The sequence below is a fragment of the Sphaeramia orbicularis genome, chromosome 3 (assembly GCF_902148855.1).
Source record: "Sphaeramia orbicularis chromosome 3, fSphaOr1.1, whole genome shotgun sequence".
Taxonomy (NCBI): domain Eukaryota; kingdom Metazoa; phylum Chordata; class Actinopteri; order Kurtiformes; family Apogonidae; genus Sphaeramia; species Sphaeramia orbicularis.
Window position 1 is genome coordinate 8950878 of NC_043959.1, and position 26025 is coordinate 8976902.

General features: G+C 36.5%; 1 protein-coding gene across 2 annotated transcripts in view; it reads left to right on the plus strand.

Moving 5' to 3' along the window:
* coro2ba (coronin, actin binding protein, 2Ba) overlaps positions 1–26025 on the plus strand; it is a 121450-nt gene that overhangs the window by 41594 nt on the left and 53831 nt on the right. The window contains exon 1 of one of the 2 annotated variants that reach the window (XM_030131037.1): positions 23877–23985. The exons of the other annotated variant lie outside the window; for it this stretch is intronic. The gene's annotated coding sequence lies outside the window, so the exon portion shown is untranslated. Of the gene's footprint in view, positions 1–23876; positions 23986–26025 lie in introns of those variants that run through there. 2 annotated transcript variants of the gene reach the window in all.

Here is a 26025-nt window from a genome sequence, read left to right on the forward strand (position 1 = left end):
CTGAAACTGTATTGTGTGCTTACAAAACTAACTAAAATGGATAAAAATTATGGATAAAATTCCCTTCGTTTTCGTTTTTGTCAAGGTCGGACTGTTACGAAAGCAATTTATTTCCCTCAAGCAGTTTTCTCTGCTGTCACCATATGGCACTTGACGGTCCGTCACTTATGTTCACTTGTGGTTTCCAGTCGTCTTCTGGTTCCCACTCTACCTGGAAACATGGAGACTAAAGTTGGGAGAAAGCAGCAGAGTCCTGTCTGGGATTTATTTGAATACGACGGAGAAGAAGAGAAGAGATATAAAAAACACTAAAACTAAGCATTTAGAAAATAACAAAAACTAATTTAAAAAAAAAAAAAATAGCAAACCTGCTCTGAAAACTAATTAAAATTAACTAAATTAAAGGAAAAAAGACAAAACTAAATAAAACTAAACTATAATGAAACATTCAAAAGTATTATAACCTTGGTTGGCAGTTTGTTTGTTTGTTTTTTTTAGAAGAAGAAATTGGCTTTTCAATCCTTCTTTATTAAACCAGAAAGCAGAGAATGACAGTATTGAAATTGCCATGCAGAAGTGATCCCAGATGTGCCACATTACAAAAAGGAAATTGGAAACCATTGTATGTGTGTGTGCAGCAGATAGAAAGTCTGGGTCAGAGCAATAAAGAGCGCTATCCTTCATTTTACATGTCGGGTTATTAATAATACACTCTCACCATCTCCATAATCATTTCACTTCACTTCTATCATGTAATTTTTGCTGAGAAAACAGCTCTAGGCCATAACTGCTGTTATGGTTCAACCTGCTTACTTCAGTAGAAAAACCTATTAGGAGTCTTTTCTGATGACCCCTAAATAAACAGGAACATCTGGAGTTTCCCTGCCCCCACTTTATAGCTGACAAATGTGCCAGTTATTGCAATCTGTGTGCAATCTTGCAGATTTGACATTTCTGTATTCCTTCTATAATACTGCTTCAGTGGGGTTAAAAAAAAAAAAAGTAAAAAAAACAAAAACAAAACTTGACACTAGTATAAGAATGTAAAAATGATCTAAAAAATAATGTAATCTAAAATATATAAACAATGTTAAAATCTTATTATTCCCGTCAATATCCAGCCTTTGGTGTCAGTGAGTTCACGCTGCCATTACATTACGAGTGTTTATTATCTGTATGTGCTTTGTTCAGCAGAACAATAGTTGTCTCATTGTCCTGCAAAACAATTAGAGTACACATGAGGTGGGTTTCCATCCAAGTACTTCCCAAATTCGAACCGTATTGTCAAAAAATCCTCAAAAGCAAATGAAAATCTATTGTGTTTTTTTTTTTTGGCCCCTGTGTGAACACTACAGATTACAGATTACAGATTTCTTTATTGCCATTTGACAGCACAGTGTACATACAGTACAGAGTACATCAAACGAGATTTCAATTGATGATTAGGGATATCAGGCCGCCGCAACTGGTGCGCCACCACTGAACCCTTTTCTTCAAAATTAGCAGTGAACACAAGATAATGCAAAGCACAACTATAAGAGATCATACAGTTTTTACACAGAACACGTGGGCGCATGTTGGAATTTTTTCATGGATTTGAAAGGAATTCGGGGGATAGGGTGAAAAAAAACAAAAAAAAAAAACAGGGTAGACAGCAGACGAGATTTGGGGTTGGGACAAGGAGAAGTGTATGTGTGTTGTGTTTTTGTCTTTGGAATGTGTGCAAGAAAAGAGACAACAGTGGGTCATTCTACAAGCTCGTTCATCATGTTGAATTAAAATTTTTTGATATTTGTTTGTAGTATTCGATACATTATTGATAAACAAGCTCACAGTAAGAGGTATAATGACAAAAACCTGAATTTGGTTTTAGTTATTTGTCTCCAAACTGAACCTCTAATCTGAACCAATTAATGTTGTTTCAACCACTTCGTCTGTTTCATCAAAGCCTTTGTCAAATATTTATTTCTACAGATCTTCATACATGGTGGTGTCACTGCTGTTTCTGACTAATATGTATTTCATGTGAGTACCATATATCATAGAAGTGAAATTTTCATGAGAAAAAGCTTTGTGATAATGCACTTTCCAGCAAATCCAAGAGGAAGGTTATTTAGTTTAAGGAGGGTTATACACTCTGCCTTTAACCCTTTCATGCATAGGCCACTCCAGTGGACAGTTCTTCTCCAGCTGTTCTCTTCTATATTCATGGGTTTTGTTGTTTTAGTTCCACATCAGCCGACACAGTGAACACTTACGCACCATCCCATAATACACTGACATTCAGACCATTACTGTAACTTTGCTGTTCTTGATAAACCTGATCTGCACTAACATGTTTAAGTGTAAATCATTTGTTATTTGTTAGACAAAAAGTTTTTTTTTTTGCATACTATCTCCATGAAGTGAGTAATTACTAGCATTAGAACATGTTAAAATGTGAGAAGACATCAGATTAGCAGGTTTAAAAATGTATTTATTTCATTGTTTTCATATCACTTTCTAATATTGGGTTTTAAACACGTTTCTTTGCTTCAAAAATTAAATGCATGGATATTTTTGTAACTCCATAGAAAAAAAGAAAAATCCGATCGCATTGTTTTTTTCATGCCTAAGGAGGAATAAAAACACTGAAGAAAAAAATCTTGACTAAGGTTCTCACAGTTCATGTATGAAAGGGTTAAGGAACATTTCACATCAACACATCTGGAGAAGTCTGGTCTCCAGTTAAAGTATGAAAAACTACAATCTGAAAAGTAGAGCTTCTGACAAATATACTCAAGTAAAGTGTAGAGCATTTTCCTTTGAGATGGAGATACTCATGTGAAGTACAAAAACCTTGCATGGAGACGTTTTGATGTGCGTTTATTTCCTTTCAAGGCCTTACACATTTTCTGTGTTATTTCTAAACGTAAATGCTCATATTTTAGAACCTTTTCTCAATCGTGTTCTTGAGATTTCTGCCAGTTGTTCTTTTTTATGGTGTCATTGGCTAATGATAGAGAAATCATATAATTTCTAGGGCTGTTAGAAAATATCAGTTCTGCAATATATCGTGATATTTCATTTCACAATACTGTATCGATATCAAAAACTACTGTATTGATATTTTTACGTATTTATTCAAATGCAGATTCATTTTAGTTTTTTTAGTTTTCTTTATTGTTTATACCTTATTTATTATCATTTAACACTGCTTTATTAAATAATAGTTATTTTACACATTCCTAAAAGCACTTTTTACTGTCTGAGAGGCAGATGGTAGTTCCTTTGGAAACTAGGAGAATTAGAAACATTTTGTGATATAACATTAGATCCTGTTCTGAAATAAAAATGTGTTTAGTATTTGTGCAGATTTCTGGTGTAATTCAATCCTTCCAGGAAATAATCATTAAAAAAAGAAGAAGAAACAAACAAAAAAATTACCTTTTTAACAGTATCATGATATATTGTGATATATCGTATTGCGATCCTAGTATTGTGATTTGTATCGTATCGCCAGATTCTTGCCGATACACAGCCCTAATCATTTGTGTAATTAACCCTTTCATGCATGAGTTATGAGAACCTTAATCAAGATTTTTTTTAATGGAGTGTTTTCATTGCTCTTAAATTTGGCTTTAATTGTACAGCTTTTTTATGTTTTTAATCTATTCTTGTATTTTATTCTTTTATTTAGGTTTTATTTATTCTTCTGTATTTTTATCTATCTATCTATCTATCTATCTATCTATCTATCTATCTATCTATCTATCTATCTATCTATCTATCTATCTATCTATCTATCTATCTATCTATTTTTTTTTTTTTTTTTTTTACAGCTCTATGTCTTTTAATCTATTCTTGTATTTTACTCTGTTATTTTGGTTTTTATTTATTATTCTGTACAGTACTTTAATCCACTGTGCTTTACAAATAAAGTTGGATTGGATTGGATTGGATTGGATTAAAAAAAACAATGTGTTTTAAATCTTTTTTATGAATCTATTTTTCATGGAGTTGTGAAAATGTCCACTCAGCTGGACACCATGCGTTTAATTTTTGAAGCAAAGAAACATATATTTACTAATATGCTGAAAACTATGAAATAACATTTTCCATGCTGCTAATCTGATGTTTTGTCACATTTTAACATACTCTAATACTAGTCATTACTCACTTCATGAAGACAATATGGAAAAAAAACCCAAAAACCTTTTTGGTATTACTTACAGTCTAATAAAAATAATAAGCAATTACTTTACACTCAAACATGTTCCTGCAGATTAGTTTTATCAAGAGCAGCAAAGTTACAGTAATGGCATCAATTACAGTGTATAGGATTATGCATGTGTTGGCCGATATGGAACTAAAACAAAATCCATGAATATACAAGAGAACAGCTGTAGAATAGCTGCCCACTGGAGTGAGCACTATGCATGAAAGGGTTAATGTCTCCTCCACAGTACTATCATAAATAGTATGAAAGGCAGTATTGCAGCATGCATTTGTGTTGCCAAGGTTCAGATGGTCACTGTCTGGAATGGAGAAGTCCTTGGCCAGGCAGATGGTGTGGCACTTGGCTCCATGACATACTCTGTCTAGATTTGAGGCAGAGTGAGAGGAAGAGATAGTGAGAGGACAAGAGAAGGAGAGAACCAAGACAGCAGGAGGAGGAGGAGGAGGAGGAGGTGGACATATCAGAGCGCTGATCAGTCCGTCTGTCTGCTGATACAGTCCAGCAGCATCATTTGGACACGGAGTCAGCTCTGGACTCCAAAGTTTGGTCTGTTTTCCAATTTGCATACACTAGCAGTGTTTCCTAGACTTATGAAAAAATTAACAATAAATAGACTGTACAGTTTACATGTGAAAGAAAACAGGAGAGAAAGATCTGAGCTAGAATTAGGGTGATTGATGGTGTTAATGGGGAAAAGAAACTACAAATTGAACAGCATTTTTGTCTTTCTTTAACCCATAACGACTCAAACATCCATCACCAACCAAAACCATCTACTGATTCAAAATGTTTAATATGTGTTGATCCACCAATTCCTATCAATACATGTAAATAATTGGTGTAAAATATAGTTTGTTATAGGGATGTCCGATATTGGCTTTTTTGCCAAAAACCAAAATGCCGATATTGTCCAACGCTTAATTTCCGATTCCGATATCTACCGATACCGCTGCTGATATATGTGGGATATTAAACTAATTTTAGGTAACATCACATATCTCCTGTCATGGAATTAGCACATCATGCCTAATTTTATTGTGATGCCCCATTGGATGCATTCTCAAATGGAACAAGGCTTTCAAAATGTAAACACTGTCTGTGCAAAGAATATATACTTCAATTTAAGTTGTGGAAAAAATGCCATATTTATTAATTTTCTCTCCCTCCCTCCATGAGTCTATTACAGTGTGGCAACTCTACTGTACAATTTTGAAAACTGCACATTTCTTTCAGCTACAAACAATGCTTCATTTACGAGTTGGTAAATGCCGGTGAAATCAAGGCATTATTTTATCGGTTTTAATGATAGGCAAAAAAAAACGATAACAATATTCACCGATATTACATTTTTATGCCAATATCGGACCGATAATATCGGTGGGCTGATATTATCGGACATCCCTAGTTTGTTATCTTTTCAGGGTCATCAGATATGACCCATTTGGATGTTCAGAGGCTCCATGGTGAACATGGAAACAACACTAATTCACCAGTAAAACCCATGGAGTTTGATCAGTGGCAGTGGATGTAGATCAGGGTGTCAAACTCATTTTACTTTGGCCACATTCAGCTAAATTAGATCTGAAGTGGGCCAAACCAGTAAAATAATAACATAATAATATTTAAATAATGTCAACTCCAAACTTTTCTCTATGTTTTACAGTGAAAAAAGCAAAATTACATTGTGAAAATGTTTACATCTACAAACTATCCTTTCAAACAATGTGAATAACATGAACAAACTGAGAAAAAAAAAATGTAATTTTAACACTATAATGCTTTAGTTTATCATTTCACATGTACATTATAACTTACAGATCACAGTGGATCTACAAATACACAAAACATTTAATAACAGGTGGAATGTTATTAAAATTGTGCTTACTTCTTTTAAGACATTTCAGGTTCATATTTGTTCAGGTTATTCAGATTTTTTGCGAAATTATTCTTTAAGTGTAAATACATGAAAACATTTACATTTACAAAAACAAAAAAATGGAGTTGTGAGTATTTATAGGTTATTATGAGATTGAATTGGTCTGAATGTGGAACCTGTACTAAAATGATTGTTAATATCTTAGTGTAATTTTTGCATTTCACATATTCATCCCAGGGGCCGGACTGGACCCTTTGGTGGGCCAGATTTGGCCCCCGGGACGCATGTTTGACACCTGTGATGTAGATGCTTGTTTTTAATGTTAATGATATACACACCTGATCAAAATTTTAAGACTAGTTACAAAATTGCATGAATTTACATTTTGCACTGTTGGATCTTAAAAAGGTTCTAAGTAGAGTTTCAAACTGCAAAAAGAAGAAATGGGAGTGAGAAAAAAAAATTGAATAAGCAAGTTATTGAAAACAACAATTAAACTGAAATAGGCTGTTCATCAAAAATTGAAGCCCACAGCCTTTAAAAGCCAAAATCTGTGCAAAAATGTGAATTCAGTGTAATTTTCTGTCAGGTATTCACACTGTCATGACCTCCTGATGGCAAAGTTAAAACAAAGCTTTCTGTCCTTGAACATGGTCAGGTTGTTGAGCTGCATAAACAAGGCCTCTCATAACACGCCATGGCTGCTGAGCTTGGATGCAATAAGACAGTCATTCTGAATCCATTGTCTGAAACTGATGTCTATTTTTGGTAACTTCCTTGCCATCCATCCCCAAATGTTCCCAGTTAGATTTAGATCAGGGGAACAGGCAGGATGGTCCAAAACAGTGATGTTCTTCCTCTGTTCTCAGTCCTTTGTCATTGTGAACTGCAGCGTTGTCCTGTTTTTAAACCCAGTCATTACCACACAGACCAAGGCCCTCAGTCATGACGGATGCCCCCTACAACATCTGCACATAGCCAGCCGCAGTTTGACACCCCTGCACAACCAGAAGCTCCATTGTTCCACTGAAGGAAACATCACCCCAGATCATGATGGCAGTGCCCCCCCCCCAACTGTGTTGTGTAGAAAACATCTCCAGTGGGATCTCCTTGTCATGCCAGTAACATTAGAAGCCATCAGGACCATCAAGGTTACATTTGTTCTGATCAGAGAATAAAACTTTCTTCCACCTATCACTGTCTCATGTTTGGTGCTCTCTTGCAAAGTAAAAAATGGACAATTTTGTGGCGTAGAAGGAGATGAGGCCTTTGAAGACATTTTTGTTCTTAAAGCCCCTCTCTTGCAGATGACATAATTAATTTAGGTCGAGGATCATCCCGTGTCTTGACGGACAGCCAATCAGATCCTCCGGCTCAGCGCTAGTGACATTTTTTGGATCTACCACTCGACTTTTTTGTTCCATAATCCTCAGGATCTTTTAAGGAATTCAAAAGGACTCTTACTGCGTCCAACCTCAGCAGCGATGGCATGATGTAAAAGGCTTTGCTTATGCAGCTCAACAATCCAGCCATGTTCAAAGAGAGCAGCCTTTGTAATCAGAAGGTCATGGCAGTGTGAATACCTGACAGAAAATGACAATGGCCATTTCTCAATACGCGTTCTTGTCTGTTCTTCCATTCTCATCAAACATCATCAGTCTCGGCCCAAGTACTGTTCCAACTGCAAGTTCACATAAACCAAGAACGCGTGGATGTTGTTCTTGTCAGCTAGCTTAAACCAAGGATGCACTGGTTGGGGACTCATGTAGACTTGGCTGGGAAATAATTCCCAAGATGCAGCTTGTGCCGGCCCAGCCATGAGCCCACCAGCTCGGCCGGAACCTGGATGGTTGTGAGCCCGCCAGTTTGACCAAAACCCGGGTGGCTGTGCCCAGCTTAACCGACAAAATGTATTTTGAAAAATATACAAATTGTATAAATAACATGTAAATTCTAGTACAAATGTACTGAAAACAAATAGAGTGACACTGTGGTGATTTGAGGGAAAGACATTAGTGAGCACATGGTGGAAATACAGCAGAGACGGAGGAAAGTTCACAAGTATGCAGCCGTTCCAATTATAGACAGACTAGCGTTCTTAGGAAGTACGTTCTCTGAGATCGTTCTTACCAAGACTGTACTCGCTGAGTTCGCAAGACTGTACTCTGTGTTCTTGGAATTGAGAAACAGCCACTGAATCCACATTTTTGTGCAGATTTTGGCTTTTAAAGGCTGTGGTCTTAAAGTTTTGATTGGCAGATGAACAGCCTATTTCAGTTTAATTGTTGTTTTCAATAAATTGCTTACTTGCTTATTGCTTAGTTAAACTATTGGGTAATTGTGTGGTCATGCACATCTGACAGAGTTGTGTGTCTGTTTTCACTAGTGGCCACCTTGAAGTTCAGAAACAAAATACAGTAACAGATCTGAAATCATAAGTTGCCAAAGTCAGTGAAGAGTGTCTGTGGTCTTAATTCAATGACAGATTTCAGTAATCTGATGAAAGTGCTCCGTCCACCTCCTGTGTTTGTGGGCTCTGTGCCATTTGGCTTCCTCAGTCTGCATATCTGCCAGGGGGATTTCACTTTAGAGCAGATGACATTTGTGTACCACGATATTAGTCATCTTTCTTTAGTGCTGCTGTTGTGGATGTTTCTTATCTAAATTGACAACTCCATATATCTGTAGCTTTACTCAGATAAATTGGATTGACTACATAGTGTTCTATGTAGAATCCAAGGTTGCATTTTATACAGCACGGCCTGATCACAATCAAGGTGTACAAGTATATTTGCATCAGTTATTAATCAGTATTGCAAACAGATCCCCCCAAAACCATTCCCAAAATGTTTCTTTGGCCATCTTATTACTAGATCTTGCAATCCTCCAAATTTGAAGAAAATCAGATAAAAACTGATAAAATGGCGACCCAATGAGCGTGAAAACATGTGCACAATTTTATTGTTATAAGAGAGCAAAATTATTGGCCATAATGTTTTGTAACACAATAAATAATTACTACTCAACTCCTGTGTCTTTTTTATTACAAAATACACACATCACATTGTTTTTCATTTATTGATCATTTTTGTTGAACAGCTGTTTGATTATCAATTCTTATTTTCAGTATTAAGACAATCAACCATTTTGTTCTGAAAACCCTTCTTTTACAGCCCTTTAATTGTAATAATAGAATGGGAACCTGTTATTTCAGTATTATTAGGACTAAATATGCACAACTAGACAGATGTTGGTCTGCTCCCTGGCTGCAGAAAATTTGGTAACAATGTGTCAAACGGATGTTTATGTCGAACCGCATGTTTTCAATGGTGCGTTGTTCACCAAAACTCATGTAGTGTCCGTACACCAATATACTTCCATCAATAATATGGCCTATATGCCTTATAGATATATTGTTCTAACTTGTTGACAAATGTTTATTTCCTCCTGTACCAGGAAGACTTAGTTACAGATCTAACAGAGATGCCACCATGTGGTAAGCCAGATTTCTATTCCAATCTTGTAGAGTCCGTACACCAAGTAGTGTCCGTACACCATATTCAAAATATGTGGGTCTAATTTTATTGTTTCTTTCAATATATGGAATTTTTCAGCACGCATGCTTTGGACACGACATCTATGCAATAAACAATGCATGATTATCCTGAGTGCTGAAACATTTGTATATCTTTGTAGGCATTAAATATGGAGGCTATTGGGCTGGAGTGTCCGTACACCCAAAAATTTCTGATTTGACACGGGTACAAGCCTGTGAAATTTTTAGTAGACACCATTCATTCATTCATTCATTCATTCATTCATTATCTGAACCTGCTTTATCCTCACTAGGGTCATGGGGGTCACTTAGAGCCTATCCCAGCTACTTACAGGCGAAGGCGGGGTACACCCTGGACATTTTGCCAGTTCATAGCAGGGCCGTAGACACCATAATACAAAAATATTTTGGACTTTAAAAGAGAAATATAAGACAAATAAAATGACCTGTCTGATTTTTTGATAGCGCATTATTATTTTTTATCTATATGTGTACCCTTTCTGGTACCCTGGATTGTGATCAGGCTGACCAACATAAAAAGATTTAGTAATTCTATAACTGTAGCATTCGCTAATTATCCTGTTATTTTCCATCGTTCTCTTGAATTGTTAAACAAATGCAAAATAAGAATGTGATAAAATCTCACCTCCTCTCATTTGGGACATCTGTTGAGATATTGTTCATTTGAAGATGGAGTACAAAAGTACTGTAGATGATATTTTAATTGCACTGGCTTTTTTTTTTTTTTTTTTTTTTTTTTTCAGAGCTAGAAATATCAATATTTATCAAAACTCACTCTGTGTGTTTGGTCTGTCTGTGTCTGGAAGAGCCTCTCATGCCCCTCCCCTCCTCTCTGCCTTCCTTCTCTTTGTTTCCTTAAATTTTTCATCATGCTTTGTTGGTTTCCCTCCACCTCTTTCTTCTGCATTTTCCTCTCCTTGACGTCTTATCCTCTTGTTACCTCCAGTCTTTTAGTTTCTTCCTCACCCAGGTCCCGCCTCCCTTTATCTGGATTTCTGTCTTATCACACTCTTTTGTCTCTTTGTCCTGATGATTTTTCCTCACCTTGAGTCTGTAAACCCCCCCCCCCAGTCATCCATGATGAGAGCCCAGACTTGCATCATTATGCTCCAAAAAGCATGTAGCAGAAACTCCCAGGGGAAGGAATGCAAGTGGGAGATTATTAATTTAGACCTTTCTCTTCTGGTTTTTGAATAACTGACCTTATTGGAGGACTAGGAAAAAATGTGTCTTTGATTTGTGTGTGAATGTAGAATGTGGTGAGAGGAACAGATGGAAAAAAAATGGAGAAGTATTTGAAATTTCCAGGAAATTTGACAGCATATTTTCACCTACTCCCACTCTTCTACTATGAGTGCCCTTCAGCTGGATTTTTTTTTTAACTTGTATTTTATTGTTCCATTTTTGAAATATTACAACACAAACATTTAGAGCATAGTGTCAGTTGTCGTCCTGTATATTGTTCATTTTTTTTCCCATTGATCTTCTCAAGTTGCTTGCTGTAGTCTTATGATATACATCAGTCTCTACATTTTGTGAATTTCTTCCACAATGTCTCTCCAATTATTTAGGGTGGTGGTAGTGGTGGGGTCCTCTTTGCACCATTTTCGTGTGATGGCTTTTTTAGACGATGCCAAGAGGATTTTAATCAAATATTTATCCTTACTTGGTTTGTCTTTTCCTGTTAAATGACCCAAATATAACACAGAGCATGTCCTTGGTAGTTCGTATCCCAATATTTTTCCAAGTTCTAATATTGGGACAGTTTTGTACACTGTCTAAAAACATGTGTATGACCCACATCCTGCTCACTGTACACCCTCCAACAGGGCTGAGGGAATGATAGTGAAGCCTTTTACATCTGTGGTGTTTATAAAAAAATCTCACTATGTTTTTCCAACAAAATATTTTCCAGTTTCTGGAATTAGATGTAGTCACTTGAGTTTCACATATTTCATTCCCTGTATCATCACTTAATTCTACCAACAGTTCTGTTTTCCATTAATCTCTAATATACAGGGTTGAAGTTTTCCTGCTCCACACTATTCCCCGATACAGTTTGGAGATCACTTTTCCTCCTTCATTCTTATACGCTTTAGCCACAATTTCAGTCATCTGGTTTATTTCACCTGGGAGCTCTGGTTTGATCTCTTTTTGATAATGGTCTCTGATCTCAAGGTACATGAAGAAGTCACGATGTTCTAAGTCAAAGTCCTGTCGTAAGTTTTGAAAGTTAATAATTTCCCCTCTTTTTTTTTTATAAAAGTGTTTAATATATTTAAACCAGTAGTTCCCAACCTTTTTTGGCTCATGACCCCATTTTAACATCACAAATTTCTGGCGACCCCAGACATTCCAAATAGAGACATTATTTTGGCTAAAATTAATTTGTTTTTGATCCTGTAATAGTTGGCTATAGTATGTTGCAAATAAACATTAATTTTAGAGGACATTTAGGCTATATAACAGTGATTTTCAACCTTGGGGTCGGGACCCCACGTGGGGTCACCTGGAATTTCTAGTAATTGATAAAAAATGAAAATTTACTGGTAAAAATGTACATTATATAGCCTAAATGTTGCCTAACATTAATGTTTATTTGTAACATATTCTAGCAAACTATTACACAATGAAAAACAAATTAATTTTAGCAAATAAAATGTCTCTGTTTTGAATGTCTAGGGTCGCCTGAAATTTCTAATAATTTATTTAAAAAAATTTAAAATTTTAAACTTACTAATAAAAATTAGTAAGTTTACATTAAGTTTTCTAAATGTTGTCTAAAATTAACGTTTATTTGCAACATAGTATAGCAAACTATTACATGATCAAAAACAAATTAATTTTAGCAAAAAAATGTCTTCATTTTGAATGTCTGGGGTCGCCTGAAATTTGTGATGTTAAAATGAGGTCAGGAGTAAAAAAAGGCTGGAAACCACTGCTATGTAATGTAAATTTTTATTAGTAAGTTTTAGTTTTTTATCAATTACTAGAAATTTCAGGTGACCTCATTTGAATTCCAGGTGACCCCACGTGGGGTCCCGACCCCAAGGTTGAAAAACACTGATTTAGACCCTTATTTGCCCACTCCTTAAATTTAGTATTCATAGTCCCTGGTTTGAAATTTGTATCATAAGCCAGCCAGCTAAATATCCTTATGTCCTTCTCCTTTTTACATTTTTTAACTCTTCAGCTGGATTTTGATGTTTCCTGTCCTTGGGTAGTGCTCTTTGCTCCATTACTGCTGCCTCATGGATAGGGATGGGAATCGACAGCTGGTTCTCAGTAGCTCTGTTTCTGGGAATTGTTTGTGTGCTTGCTTAAGGATGTTGTTGTTCTGTGATGTCTTCATGTCAAATGTGTCATCGTGTTATTTCCATATTTTGGTTCAGAAACACTCCAAAGTATGGATGTTTTTGACCAGAAAAGATGAAACTAGGGCTCTTCACTACAGTGTCAGAGCTTCCATGTTTACCTCCAATATGCAGACACATTTAACCACAGCATCCAGTTAAAGTGCACCAATGGAACATCTTTATTTTCTTCTTTTTCTTCTTTAACATTGTTAATGGTTTAACTACACCTTTAATAGTATCATGTGGTAGTGATCACAAAAAATGTGAAAGTTATCAACTCCATCTAGGAATGTTTATTGAAGGGCATATTAATGGTAGTCTACACTCACACATATCCAGTCATGGTCATGAACTGGATGCTATTTGCCATAAAACAGAATTGAAAATAAGCAGAGGTTCACTCTCTTTCTCTGTAGATATAAACAGTTCATTAACAGTGTTGGACAAATTACTTTTTAAAAAAGTAATGAGTTATAGTTACTTTCCCAAAAGAGTAATTGAATTAGTACCGGAATTACTCCTCCACACATGTAATTAGTTACCAGGGAAAGTAATTATCGGGTTGCTTTTTTGAAAAACCTTCAAATATGTAGAAAGAAACTGATTTTTGAGCGTGTTTCACAGGTCAGTTTCATAGACTAGAACAGCAGACAGGTACTGAATACCAGGACTGTGGTGAGGCTGGGGTCCACCAGAGCCCGACTGGGGTCCACCAGGGCCCGACTTTTCCACCACATATGTGCATATGTGCATTTATAGAAGAAGATGCTCCTCCAGTTAATCCCACATCTGCACTTTTTTCAGTCGTTCCTCCCTGATACAGCGGTAAATGTCTTCAGTCCAGTCAGTCAGACTCACTGATAACTCCTCCCCTAAATTAAACTGCACACATAGCTGCATTCAAGTGAATGGGCTGTGCTGCGGACAACTCAAACTCGTAGATGTCATTAGTGGTTCAGGTGAAGGCAGCGTGGACAACTCAGATTCATGGACACACAGGTGAAGGCAGTGTGGGCAATTTGAATAGAAGAACGGCTCGTAAATGAACGATTCGCAACAAATCGGTTCTTATCCTTCACTGAAAAGAGCCGTTCAAAAGACTCGACTCATCCGTGAACGTCACACCTCTGTTGCCTGGCTGAGCGAGTCAGGACAGATAACAGCTGTTAGATATCAGTGCATAGTAACGCACCACATTTCACTGCCGGTAATGGCAATGGCGTTGTTTTGTTTCAAATAGTAATTCACTAGATTACCTGTTACTGGAAAACAATAACGTTAGTAATGCCGCTATTTTTAATGCCGTTATTCCCAACACTGTTCATTAATAAACACAAATGAACAAAAACAATCAACCTGTATTGTCATTTTACTGGTGAGAGGTTTAGATTTACCATTAGGTTATACAGCATCTCTTCACCCCTTTAAATCCACCAACTATTAGTGCTTGAATTTTGTAGAAAAAAAATTGGCTAGTCAGCTCTTACCTGATGTACTTGCAAATGTGATAAAAGACAGTTGAATTTTAATTGCATGAGAAGCTCCAGAAATCGTACAATAGACATGAATGGCCCAGATAATGGAGACGGAGTGAATTCCAGCAGCTCCTGTGACCTTCTCTTTGCTGCTCATTGAAATTAACGAAGGCTCAAATAAAAGACTACCTTTCCAACATTCCTGAACTGGCCATCTGGAAAATCTGACAAAATCAAGAAGGACTGATTCACTTTGGTTCTGCAGGAGTCAGTGTGTTAAAAGTCTATTCAGTTTTTACTGTATTCTGTTTTCCACTCATTCCAGACTTGTAGCCCTGGCAGAACTCACAGCCATTTTGGTGTGTAAAGTCTGATGCAACTTGAGCCCTAATACTGTATGATTTGTCCGTTTCTTTGATTATAATATACAGTAATGAAAGTGTTCCGGTTTTTGCCGGAAATCCATTTTTTTCTGAAAACTGAGCATATGTTCCAGTAAATTAAATGTGTCTGGATCATTTCCGTCTGGTTTGGCAACATTTCAGCTGGAAAATTACGTATAAATCGCTCCTAAAAGTGTAAATTATGTTTATTTGGGTCCATCTCATGGGCGCGGTCATATTGCTTTCTTCTCCATTCGTCTCGACCAATGAGATGCTCGTTTACAACGCAGAACTTGTATCGACGGCTCTGATTGGTCCGTTGATGACACGTGGTCTGTTTTGTATCTCTGGAGACAAGATGGCGGATTCACTTTGAGTATTTTACCGCCAATGTATTTGGTCTAAATATTCTGTGAAATCATGTCAGAGTTCATGGTCCTTCAGTGTGGGGACGAACTGAAGTGTGAGGCAGGAATCCAACATGAGTTCAAGTGGTCCTGGCTCCAGGAAACTGATAGAGATGGAGAATTTCTGTCGCAGTACGTCTGGAAGACAAGCAAACCAGGTTTTGTTTTTTATTAAAGTCATTCAGAAAAGTTCAGGGTTTTTTTTCTTTCCTCACTTTCATCACTGAATATGGTAATGGTTTTGCTGTTTCAAAGCCTAAAGTTGAGCTGTGGCTCAGGTGGTGGAACGGGTCGTCCAGTAACCAAAGGGTTGAATTAGTTTAGTTCGAATCCCACTCTGTCCTAGTCAGTCTTTGTGTACTTCACCCTCCCTGCCTCCAGTGCCACCCACACTGGTGTATAAATATTTGGTGGTGGTCGGAAGGGGCCATAGGCGCAAATTGGCAGCCACGCTTCTGTCAGCCTGTCCCAGGACAGCTGTGGATACAAATGTAGTTTACCACCACCAGAGTGTGAATGTGAGAGCGAATGAATAATGGGTCAATGATGTAAAAGGCTTTGGGTGTCTAGAAAAGCGCTATATAAATCCAATCTATTATTATTATTATTAAGTTTAACCATTGGCCGTTAGCTACCATCTTGTGTATTTTGGAACCATTACTAGACAGGAGGTTGGCAATATGGAAGAGGGATGAGGGAAACTTACCAAGCTTTCACTCACTGGTCTTGACCAGCTCTAAAGTGTCATGAGATAATTTTTGTTATGATTTGGCACTATATAAATAAAATCTGATTGACTGACTGATTGATTGATTGATTGATTGATTGACTCAAAAAACAAAAATCATACTCTCACTAACACATTAAATGCTATAAACACAGTTGTGTTTGATTACAGTGAAGTCAGAATAAATGCTAAATGCTAGCTTACCTATGCTAACAGACAGATAGCAAATATTTTAGCTGTACTATGATATACATTTGGCATTTTTGGCTTTCTTTTTGCATTAGGAAAGCCTTTTCACTTAACTGTGGTATGATTAAGGCTGTCCATATCCTCCTGAGACCCAGGAAAGTGAAAGTTTCAGCTTTATTGCATTAAACAATTGTCTTGATTGGAAGCTGTGTAATACAACTGTTTTTTCAGATACATTTTTTTTACATTATTTGTATTTACTCATCTATTTTTTAAATAATAATAATGATAAATTTTATTTGTATAGGGTTTTTCATAGAACTCAAAGACACTTTGCATGCAGCAGATAAAAACAGAAACCAGACATATTAAAAACAGATTAAAAGCAGGTGCAAAAGGCAGGTATACGAATGTAAAACAGTTAAAAATTAAACATTAAGATTAAACATTAAAAGCAATCTTAAATAAATGAGTTTTTAAAAGGGATTTAAAGGTGTTGGGGTCGGAGCAGTGTCGGATAGAAGGTGGGAGGGAGTTCCAGAGAGTTGGAGCTGTGATGGAGATCCTAGTTTTTGCACAGGGATCATTTGTGGAAACGGTGACATGACTGCTGAGCATCAGTATGATGGGATCCACAACAACCATGTCACATCCGTCCACTGCCACATTTTGCGTTTTTGTGTCAGCTGTTATTGTTTTAGATCCACAATACTAACATTTATGAATAAGAGGAGAATTAGCAATAGTAAATCTATAAGTTTATTCCTAATGAAGTACTGGTACTGACCAGAGCATCATGGGTAATGTCACGTCCGTCCACCAGCAAAAGTTTTCACATACACGTGCTATTCAAAATCCAATATTTCTGAAAATATAGCTTCCACTGTCAAATAAAATCAGTAGTCTGTGCACAAATGGATTAGCATTATTTAAACACAGTTCTATGCATTTCTTACAACTTTTTTTTTTTTTTTTTTTTTAAATGGCCTCTCATTTGACCCCCCTAAGGAAATTTTAGCCGATATAAATATTTTATTTTAATTTAGTTTGGTTGGTGGTGGATATTTGGTTTTTTATGGGTTGAAGTCAGTGTTGCTGCTCTGAATCGGCTGTGTTCTAAACCATCATACAGTCAGCTGATATCTAGTGAAATGGAAATGCTTAGAGCTTCACAGTACGCATGTCTTTTCTAAAGTAGAGTTGTCCAGTCAGGCATTGCCATGGGAGTGTAAAAATTATTCCGGCATTTACAGCCAAGACGGGACACTTCCTGTGTGTGTGAAATGGAGAGGCCACTTCACGCTGAGACACAATTTGAATCCAAGAGGCGACAGGATATGTGTCTTATTGTGATTTTTACTCCTGGCAGAGATGGGACGTCATCATAAATGACTGTATAGAGACAAGAGGAAAAGGCTGAACACCATTAGTGTCTGAGTTGACAGAGCCTTAGTATGTCTGAGTGATGAGAGAAGCAGTCACCCTGTGGATTTCCTCTTTGTGTTGTTGTGTGAATATGAGCTCAGATGGTCCGACTTCCTCATTTGGCAGCAACATTGAGCAAATCTTGATTGGAACAGTTCAATGCATTGATTCAGAGTGATGTATAAATGGTTCTCCATGGTTAAGAATGAGTCTGCATGCTGTTTATTTGTTGTAAAAGGAACAGATGTTTAGCTGGAGCTGGAGTCGCACCCTTAAGCATAAAGTGAAATGGAGAATTTGTAAAACGTAAACCTGTACTATATCCTGTACAATAATGTTGGATAGTTTAAAGCACAGGTGTCAAACATGGGGGCCAAATCCAGCCCACCAAAGGGTCCAATCTGGCCTTGTGTGTCATTTTTAATCATACTGTTACAGATTGCTCTGTATTAAATGAGGCCCTGGCATCTTTTCTTAGCCTTAAACAAGCGTTGTCAGTGCCTAAATCTAACCATAAAAAATGGAAAAAATGCTATTGTTAAAATCAGCTTGATCTTGTAAATCAAGTTGATGGTTTTTGACTGAACAAAATATACCTCTGAATAATTTGCATGTTCAGGATCAGCATTTGAACCACTTTGAAATGACTTTAATATCAGCAAACAAAGCAAAAAATCATATTCACATCTATAATTTCGTTACAAACAAATGCAGTTTCTCAAAGACAGGGTTTTCTCTGACAACATTTCAGTCAGAAAAACATCACATTGCTGAAGATAAAAATGCTGTCACTTGTTTGAACAGTGACATTCACGTTTCAGTAAGTGTTTAAATTTCAGAAAATTAACCCTTTCACGCATATCGGTCACTACAGTGGACAGCTATTCTACAGCTGTTCTCTTATTGTATTTTCAAGGATTTTATTATTTTAGTTCCATGTCAGCCAACACAGTGGACACTTAAGCACCATCCCATACACTACAATTCATACCATTACTGTAACTTAGCTGTTGATAAACCTGATCTGAAGTAACATGTTTGAGTGTAAATCAGGTACTTGTTATTGTTGTCAGACTGTCATTAATATTAAGGGTTTTTTTGTTTCTTTTTGTGTATAATCTCCATAAAGTGAGTAATAACTAGTATTAGAGTTTGTTAAAATGTGACAAAACATCAGATTAACAATATTTTAAAAATGATTTCATAGTTTTCACACAGTGTATCAGTAAAGAGATGTTTCTTTGCTTCTAAAATTAAACACATGGTGTCCAGCTGAGTAGACATTTTTGCAACTCCATGAAAAATAGGTTCATAAAAAACTATTTCAATCGCATTATTTTTTTCTTTTTTTCATGCCTAAAGAGGAATCAAAACACTCAGGTAAAAAAAAATCTCAATTAAGTTTCTCATAATTCATGCATGATAGGGTTAAATAAGTAATAACAGTAATAAGTAGGAAGGTTGGCAACAAAGAGAGACTAAGATGAACATATAGTGTGCACAAAGCAGTAGTAGTGTCCCAAGGCAAAGTGTAAAAAAGCTCCATAAACAGTCTGCTCTGTCCAGTAGTCTGCCTGGAAAACTGCAGTGAACATACACTCCTGCAAACACACAACACATGGCCAGACATGGATGCAACATGCATTTACAACCTGCAGCAAAGACACATGACTATTAAACTGTACACACACACACACACACACACACACACACACACACACACACACACACACACACACACACACACACACACACACACACACACAGTTAGCCATTAGACTGGGGCAGGTCTTCTACACACTGAGCCTGCAGGGTTCCACAGATATTTCAAAACACAGTATCATGGGGGGGGGGGGGGGGGGGGGGGGGGGGGGGGGGGGGGTTGCAGTTTTCAGTTCAGCACCTGCTTCAGCGTATCGACCTGACCAGAGGCAGACCATGTTTATTGTGAAGGAGCAGAGACCTCAGGGCTCCACTGTCTGGAAAACACTAATGATTCAGGAGCCTGACTCAGTCACTCCACCAGTCTGAACTGTGTAGAAGATAGATCTAATGTTTACTGCTTCCCAAGTCTAGTGTCAATCTAAATATATTTATTCCTGTCAAGAGGCTTTAATCCAGGGTTTAATCCTCAGTAGTGAAAGTATCTATTGTCCTAAAAGTCATTAGATGTTGCTAAGTGACATCATCACCTAATTTGCATAATTGTACATGTTCATGTAATTGGAATGAAGTATGTAAGAGAGAGGAATAACATTACATTAGAGACAAAAAGTGAGTATAAAAACACCCTAAATATCTTTAGAACTACAAATGAACTACTGTGTCAGTTCTACTGGGATAATTCTTGTTTTTTACCTTCACCAAGGAGGTTCTGCTTTTGCCGGCATTGGTTTGTCTGTTTGTCTGTCTGTGTGCAAGATAACTCAAAAAGTTAGGGACGGATTTGGATGAAAATTTCAGGAAATGTTGATACTGGCACAAAGAACAAATGATTGTGAAAACATTTTGGTGGTGATCGGGGGGGCACTGATCTGCCTTGGTGGAAGTTTGCGCTCTATGAGTGCTTTTCTAGAAAGGAGAGCGCAGACCTCCGCCAAGGCAGATATCTTATCTTATCTCATCTCATCTCATCTCATCTCATCTCATCTTATCTTATCTTATCTTAAGGTGGCCATACACTGTGCGATTTTAGAGACGATTTCTCACTCATGCGACTCTTTCTGGGATGGGGCCAGATGTGCCTCTAATGGTGTGGTGCTTGGTGCAGTGTACATGGTGTAAGGAGAAGCCATTAACACCTCACAACCAGCAATCGTGTGTTCGCAAGGAAAATGGAGCTGTTTGAAATCCTGCTCGCTCCTCGTGAGGGTATTGCACTGTCAAAGCAGTGTCACAAGCCCATGTGCCTCAAATTCTCGCACTGTGCATGCGCGAACACAATAATATCCAGCCACTGTAAGCTAATTCTAAGCTTACAGTCACTGGCTATTGTCCTAGTGCAGTTTAGCTTTTGCAGCTTACCTCTAGTTCCCTTTGCTGTAGGACTGACAGCCCATACTGTCCACGTCTGGACAACCAATTCATGCACCAAACATGTCGTCGTCTTGGCTTCTTTTTTGATTCCCCACAGATAATGGCACATATTGCCAAAGCAGCTCGTTGGTTTTTGTTTAGCACTACCATTTCGTGACTCACGCCAATACACAATCGTCTATGCACTTCCAGATTCCTTGGTATTTTACCGTTGTATTTCTGGATACAACACTGGAACGTGTCGTGCATCCTCTGGTGTATGGTCCTACTGTGTGAGCAGTCAGGTCGCATACGAGCATCGGTCTGTACAGTGTGAGAACATGAATTGTGAGCCTGACTGTACAATTGATTCGCACAGTTCGAGATGGGGCTGCGTGCAATGATCAAAATAATCGCACAGTGTATGGCCGCCTTTACCTTATCTTATCTTATCTTATCTTATCTTAAGCATGTAACTTTGTAAATGACCTATGTAAATTTGATGAATGTGTGTAAATGACTACATGTTCAAGAAATATGGAAATTAGCTTAATTAAAGCTCCATATTCATCCATCTGTGTCACCAAAAAGTAAAAGTAAGACAAAGGAACACATGAAGCAGTGAAGGTTGGTTTTACATGAGCTGAAATCATTTGAGACTATAAATGTAATATAATAATAATGTTGGCAGTCAGTGAGGAGGGCTGGGATGTGACAGACAGTATAAGATGAAGACAAACATTTTTTTGAAACAAACTGCTTTTTCATACCACTATGAAGGAGTTTATTAAAATAAGATAGTCATGTCTGTATGGTACAGTATGCAATGTTAACTGTGGTTTATTGGACGATCCTTGACAAAACCTGCTTTAGACTCATGAGTACTGACAATCTTCTGAATCAGTTGCTGTGGCATAAAATAACATCTTAAAGTCTCTGTAAAGTCAGAATGGGAAATGAGAGGAAAGGAAAATTGATTGTAGATTAGTTTGTGATTATAGCTGAAATGACTAATTGATTAATTGAATCAAATCGATTTAAAAAAACGAGTTCAGTTTTCCTGAATCAAAGTTTTTTTTTCCGTCATTCGTGTTTCAGTGCTTATTGTGACGCACATGACACCAGGATCAACACAAACAAAATGGAACGTAGCTCAGAAGAGACGAGGACAAAAAGGCAGAAAATGTCTATGTCACGTTTCTACACTGGAAACATCACTCACTCCTTTAAACTTTGAAGCTTTCACACAAACATTACAAATATTTGTCTGTTTTTTTCAGTTCTATCTTCATTCCATGTTAAGTTGTTTGTAAGTTAGTAATTTCGATCCAAATGTGTTGAAGGCTGCAGTGCACATATGGTTTGTAGATGTCATTGGACCTGTTTGTTGTTGTTTATATCTATAGATATTTTTATATATACTTTTATACTATTGTCATTGTTATTTGTATATAGATATTTTTGTATATCCTTTTATTTTTATACTTTTTGTGGTTGTTTTTTCAGCTAGTTCTGAAAGAAAGGACAAGTTGTTTGTCATTTTCAGAAATGTCTCATATTTGTACAATTTTTCCACTTATTCAAATAGTCATTTAATCAAATAGAATAGAAGAAAACAACTGATAGATTAATCAGTTGATCAAAATCTAATCAATAGCTGCAGCTCTATTAAGATTGGTTGAATTTTTCAGCCTTGCTGGGTTGTGACAGCAGTATAACTGATGCTCCAACTGCCATACCTGAGTCCTGAAGTGAATGTGAGTCTTTATTTTTTTCAGTTGTATGTTAGTTCCATGTTCAGTTGTTAGTCAGTTGGATCCAAATGTGTTGAAGGCTGCAGTGCGCACATTGTTTGTAGATGTCATTGGACTTGTTTGTTGTTGTTTATATCTATAGATAGTTTTATATATACTTTTATACTGTTGTTATTTCTATATAGATTTTTTTTTATATTCTTTTACTTTTATTCTTTTTGTGGTTGTTTCAACTGGTTCTGGAATAAACAACAAATTGTTTGTCATTTTCACACATCTTTTTCACATTTTCACAATTTTTTTTCGCCTATTCAAATTACCATTTAATCAAACCGAATCAAAGGAAATAATAGATAGATTAACCCTTTCATGCATAGTGGTCATTCTCCAGCTGTTCTCTTGTATATTCATGGGTTTTGTTGTTTTAGTTCCATATCAGCCAACACAGTGGAAACTGATGCACCATCTTATTCAGTGCAATTCATACCATTACTGTAACTTTGCTGTTCTTAATAAACCTGATCTACGCAAACATGTTTCAGTGTATATCAATTGCTAATTGACATTAGACTGTAATTAACAGGTTTTTTGTTTTTTTGGGTTTTTTTTTTTTGCATATTATCTCCATGAAGTCAGTAATAACTAGTATTAGAGTATATTAAATATGAGAAAACAATAGAGTTGCAGCATTAAAAATGTTTTTATTGCATGGTTTTACTTATCACTTTCTGATTTTAGGTTTTAAATACATGCTTCTTTGCTTCCAAAATTAAATGTATGGTGTCCAGCTGAGTGGACATGTTTGTAACTCCTTAGAAAAAAAAAAAAAAAACTCAATCAGATTGATTTTTTTCATGCCTAAAGAGGGGTAGGATTAAATAAGTTTATACTTCTTCCTATTCCTTTTCGACCATGCAAAATTCAGACTTGCACATACAGTACTTGAACATAGATTCTGTTCATTTAAATGTTTTGTTTTTGTCTTATTTTGCTTTGTGTTTGTTTTATTTGGTTTCTCTGCATGTTCGAAATAAATAAAATAAAATAAAATAAAATAGATAAATAAATAAAAACACTCAGGAAAAATATCTTGGCTAAGGTTCTCATAATTCATGCACGAAAGGGTTAATCAATCACAAAAATAACCCATAGCTGCAGCTCTAGATTAGACTATGTAGAAAAAATGAGAGCAGCGTGAGAGATGAATAGACTGTAGGATGGAGGGAACTCCTGGTATTTGTTGGAATCGAACAGAAGGATCTTGTGAGTCCAAACAAGGGGTGGGTGTGAAAGGAAAGAGGATGGATACTTCCTCTGCAGTGTCTGCTCGGCCCAGACCGACAGATAGTGAGGAGGCTTTGAGAGAGCGGCTGGGTCAGAGGAGGAAGGGGAAGCACTACCCCTGCAGCTATCAGAAAGAGTAGGAGGAGACAGGGGTGGGGTGGGGGGGCGGTGCAGCAGACACAGGCTGAGGAGGAAGAGGAGGAAGGAAGAGAGGATGAGCTGGTAGTTTAGAGAGGAGGGTGGATGTGTGGAATCTGAAACCAGTGTGACTTAGTGTCACTGTCAGGACACTGTTAAGGTAAGGAGCCATCTGCACTGACTCATCTAACATGTTTGATAAGAAAGATTTTATATGAATCCTGTTTGACACAAGAAAACAAAATGTCTCCAAAGTTCAGAATTAACCTCTAAGGCACTTAACGAGTCTTATGATCCATGTGGACGGATACAAAGTCATGTCTTCTCCTGCTGCTGCTTAGGGCTGTTAGAAAACATCAGTTCTGCAATATATTGTGATATTTCATTTCCCAATACTGCATCGATATTAAAAAGTACTGAATGGATATTTTTAAGTATTTATTCAAATGCAGATATGGTGGAGGTTCATGTTTGTTTTTTTGGTTTTCTTATTGTTTTTTATCTTATTTATTATAATTTAACACTGTTTTATTAAATAATGGTTATTTGAAGCATCCTAAAAGCACTTTTTACTGTCTGAGAGAAGCAGATGGGAGTTCCTTTGTTGGGATTGAACTAAAATAATGTTATGATGTTAGTTCTGATCTAATGGAATATGAACATTTGAGCAGGATCTTAAATTTTAACGTCTATAAAACATAATTTAAGTTTTAACACAGGAAGATTTTGTGATATAGCATTAGATCCTGTTTTGATTAAATAAAAATGTGTTTAGTATTTGTGCAGATTTGTGGTGTAATTCAGTTCTTCCAGGAAAAAAATCTTAAAAATATATAAAAAATCTTAAAAATATATATGAATAAATGAATGTAAAATGAATAAATGATAATAAAAATAATTTTAAAAATCTTTTTAAAAAATCTTTTAAAAAAAACAAACGATAAAAAAAATTGCCTTTTTAACCCTTTCATGCATAGTGGTCACTCCAGTGGACAGTTATTCTACAGCTGTTCTCTTGTATATTCATGGGTTTTGTTGTTTTAGTTCCATATCAGCCAACACAGTGGACAATTATGCACCATCTAATACACTGCAATTCATACCATTGCTGTAACTTTATTGTTCTTGATAAACCTCATCTGCAGTAACATGTTTGAGTGTAAAGCTATTGCTAATTGTTAACAATTTTCTTAAACAATTTTTTTTTGCATATTATGTCCATGAAGTGAGTAATAACTAGTATTAAAGTATGATAAAATGTGAGAAAACATCAGATTAGATGCATTAAAAAAAGTTTTTCATAGTTTTCACACAGTATATCACTTTCTGATATTGCATTTTAAATACATGTTTTTTTGCTTCAAAAATTAAATGCATGGTGTCCAGCTGAGTGGACATTTTTGTAACTCCATGAAAAATAGGTTCATTAAAAAAAAAAAAAAAAAAATCAATTGCATTGTTTTTTTCATGCCTAAAGAGGAATAAAATCACTCAGGAAAAAAACAAAATCTTGACTATAGTTCTCATAATTCATACATGAAAGGGTTAACAGTATTGTGATATATCGTATCGTGATTCTAGTATTATGATTTGTATCGTATTGCCAGAGTCTTGCTGATACACAGCCCTACTGCCGCTCATGTTTTTGTGTGTTATGCTGTAAAGCCTCATGACGGACACGCTCACACAGACATCCTCTCTGTGCCGTTCACCAGTGACCAATGAATGAGCGTGGTTGTAATGCCAGCTCAGAGCAGATGAGTCTCCTCTCTCTCCCTCAGGCCACTCTCTGCTGCTCTCTGTTCTACATTAATTCTTTAACAAGCTGCCATTATGCTGCTCAAACAGACATTACTTCAGAGCGGTCCGTGTGGGTTTGGAAGGGATGAGTAGGACATGTGTTTTTGGATGCCTATGACGGCAAAATCATATGAGTAGGACCAACTATTATTGTCCTCATCTGTTTATTTTTAATGAATGTGAAGTCGATTCAGAATTTAGTATCTTAACATGACAGAGACAAATCAAAGTCATTTGTCATTTATTGCCAGACTAGCTCAGAAACATCCTGTAACCATTCCACTTATCATCCATTATTATTAATTTCATCATTCAGTTTGGTTTTTTGATATCACTTAAGTCTTAATCTTTCCTTGTGCATGAGTAAATTTAGTTTAGAGATAGGCAAGTTAATCCCTCG